Source organism: Wolffia australiana, chromosome 17 (genome assembly GCF_029677425.1).
Source record: "Wolffia australiana isolate 7733 chromosome 17, ASM2967742v1".
Taxonomy (NCBI): Eukaryota; Viridiplantae; Streptophyta; class Magnoliopsida; order Alismatales; family Araceae; genus Wolffia; species Wolffia australiana.
In genome coordinates, this window is record NC_135851.1 from 4,146,925 (window position 1) to 4,151,054 (window position 4,130).

Below are 4,130 nucleotides of genomic sequence, written 5' to 3' on the forward strand. Positions count from 1 at the left end.
CGCTGCGAAGGTGGCGTGCCTTCACGCTGAATATCTGAACCCGGGGATGTGCGTCGAAGCTGCAGCTCGTCGTGTCGGCTAGACACGTGTCAGTCGCAGGCTCGATGATGGTGCTGGCTCCTCGCGTGACGACCCTGCAGTGTCAGACGGTGTCGCGCCATGAGATAGGGATAGAGATAGAGACAGAGACAGAGATAGAGATAGAGATAGAGATAGATATAGAGAGAGTGATATGGATAGATATAAATATAATTATAGACATATAGATAGAGAGAGAGAGAGAGAGAAAGAGATACAGATAATGATAGAGATAGAGATAGAGATAGCGATAGAGATAGAGATAGGGATACGTATGGAGATAGAGATAGCGATAGAGATAGAGATAGAGATAGAGACAAAGAGATTGAGATAAAGATAGAGATAGAGATAGAGATAGAGATAGAGATAGAGATAGAGATCGAGATAGAGATAGAGATAGAGTTAGAGATAGAGATAGAGATAGAGATGGAGATAGAGATGGAGGTAGACATAGAGATAGAGATAGAGATAGCGATAGAGATAGAGATAGTGATAGACATAAAGATAGAGATAGGGATTAGAGATAAAGATAGAGATAGAGATTGAGATGGAAATATAGATAGAGATAGAGATAAAGATAGAGATAGAGATGGATATAGAGATAAAGGTTCAGATAGGTAAGAGGTGGAGCTAGAGAAAAGGAGATAAAGATAAAGGTAGATATATGGATAAAGATAGAGATAGAGATGAAGATAGTGACAGATATAAAGATACCGATAGAGATAGAGAGAGAAATACAGATGCAGATCGAGTTAGAGATAGAGATAGAGACAGGGATAGAGATAGAGATAGATATTGAGATAGAAATATAGATAAAGATAGAGATAGAGATAGACATATAGATAGAGATCGAGATAGAGATAGAGATAGAAATATAGATAGAGATAGAGATAGAGATGGAGGAAGAAATAGAGATAGGGATTTATATATAAATAGAGATAGAGATAAAGAATGATATATAGAGAGAGATAGAGATAGGGATAGAACTAGAGATAGAGATAGAGATATAGATAGAGATAGAGATAGAGATAGAGATAGAGATAGAGATAGAGATAGAGATAGAGATAGAGAGAGGGATAGAGATAGAGATAGGGATAGAGATAGAGATAGAGATAGAGATAAAGATAGAGATAGAGATAGAGATAGAGATAGAGATAGAGATAGAGATAGAGGTAGATATATCGATAAAGATAGAGATAGAGATGAAGATAGTGACAGATATAAAGATACCGATAGAGATAGAGAGAGAAATACAGATGCAGATCGAGTTAGAGATAGAGATAGAGATAGGGATAGAGATAGAGATAAATATTGAGATAGAAATATAGATAGAGATAGAGATAGAGATAGAGAGAGAAATACAGATGCAGATCGAGTTAGAGATAGAGATAGAGATAGGGATAGAGATAGAGATAGATATTGAGATAGAAATATAGATAGAGATAGAGATAGAGATATACATATAGATAGAGATAGAGATAGAGATAGAGATAGAAATAGAGATAGAGATAGAGATAGAGATGGAGGAAGAAGTAGAGATAGGGATTTATATATAAATAGAGATAGAGATAAAGAATGATATATAGAGAGAGATAGAGATAGGGATAGAGCTAGAGATAGAGATAGAGATATAGATAGAGATAGAGATAGAGATAAAGATAGAGATAGAGATAGAGATAGAGAGAGGGATAGAGATAGAGATAGGGATAGAGATAGAGATAGAGATAGAGATAGAGATAGAGATAGAGATAGAGATAGAGATAGAGATAGAGATAGAGATAGAGATAGAGATAGACATAGAGATAGAGATAGAGATAGAGATAGAGATCGAAATAGAGCTAGAGATAGAGATAGAGATAGCGATAGAGATAGAGATATAGATAGAGATAAAGATAGAAATACAGACAAAGATAGAGCTAACAATAAAGAAAGAGCTAGAGATTGAGATAGAGATAGAGATAGAGATAGAGTTAAAGATAGAGATAGAGATAGAGATAGAGATAGAGATAGAGATATAGATAGAGATAGAGATAGAGATAGAGATAGAGATAGTTATAGAGATAGAGATAGAGATAGAGATAGAGATAGAGATAGAGATAGAGATTGAGATAGAGATAGAGATAGAGATAGAGATAGAGATAGAGATAGAGATAGAGATAGAGATAGAGATAGAGATAGAGATAGAGATGGAGATAGAGATAGAGATAGAGATAGAGATAGAGATAGAGATACAGATAGAGATAGAGATAGAGAAAGAGATAGAGAAAGAGATAGAGATAGAGATCGAGAGACAGATAGCGATACAGATAGCGATAGAGATATAGATAGAGGTAAAGATAGAGGTAGAGATAGAGATAGAGAGAGAGATAGAGAGAGAGATAGAGATAGAGATAGAGATAGAGATAGAGATAGAGATAGAGATAGAGATAGAGATAGAGATAGAGATAGAGATAGAGATTGAGATAGAGATACAGATACAGATACAGATAGAGATACAGATACAGATAGAGATAGAGAGAGATAGAGATAGAGATAGAAATAGAGATAGAGATAGATATAGATATAGAGATAGAGATAGACACAGGGATAGAGACAGGGATAGAGATAGAGATAGAGATAGAGATGGAGATAGATATAGAGATAGAGATAGTGATTGAGATACAGATAGACATAGACCCAGACATAGAGATAGAGAGAGATAGAGATAGAAAGAAATAAGTATAGACATCGAAATAACGATAGTGATACAAATAGATAGAAATAGAAATAGTGATAGAGATAGATATAGAGATAGAGATAGAGATCGAGATAAAGATAAAGCAACAGATAGAGATGGAAATAGAGATAGAGATAGAGATAGAGTTACCGTTAGAGATAGCGAGAGAGATAGAGATAGAAATAGAGCTAAAGATAGCGATAGAGATAGAGATCGAGATAGAGATAGAGATAGAGATAGAGATAGAGATAGAGATAGAGATAGAGATAGAGATAGAGATAGAGATAGAGATAGAGATAGATATAGAGATAGAGACAGAGATAGAAATAGAGATAGAGATAGCGATAGAGATAGAGATAGAGATACATATAGAGATAGAGTTAGCGTTAGAGATAGCGATAGCGATAGAGATAGAGATTAGAGATAAAGATGGCGATAGAGATAGAGATAGAGAGAGATGTTAAGTGAGGGAAAGATATAGACATAGTTAGAGACATACAGATAGAGATATAGATAGAGTTAGAGATAGAGATAGATGTACAGATACAGATAGAGATAGAGAGAAAAATAGAGATGCAGATCAATGTAATCAAAGAGATGGAGGTAGATATGGAGATAGTGAAAGAGATAGAGATAGAGATAGAGATTGAGAGGAGATAGAGGATAGAGATAGAGATAGAGATAGAGATAGTGATAGAGATAGAGATAGAGATAGAGATAGAGATAGCGATAAAGACAACGATAGAGATAGAGATAGAGATAGCGATAAAGACAACTATAGAGATAGAGATAGAGATAGCGATAAAGACAATGATAGGGATAGAGATAGAGATAGAGATAAAGATTCTCATTAATGGATGAAGAATTTCTCGTAAATGTTGGTTTTAATGTATAAATGGGAGTGATGACATAGTGATCTAAATGAAGTTATGCAATGTTAAGGACATGAAATGTTCTCCCCTCCACTAAAATATGCAATGTCTTTAATGCATATAAATGAACATAAATATAACTTAGAAGTTGTGGATTGCAAACCTGCTTAGGGGGGATCTGATGCCGGACGTCGTCTCAACGGCGTCCGACCGTCACCGAAGGAAGGAACTCGGTGTCGTATCGCTAACTAATCGGGTTACGTCCACGACGTCAACCGATGGATATGCGGAGAACAGAAATACATGTATGACGATAACGAGGACGATGGTTCTACAACGGTACGTGCAATGCGCCGACAAGCTTTATCTCCTCGATGTTTCCCCACCTGCATGGTCAATTACCTCCTGCAGTACACAATCGATTGCCTCGTGCCTATCGGGTGAAACAATTGGGGGAGTGGTGT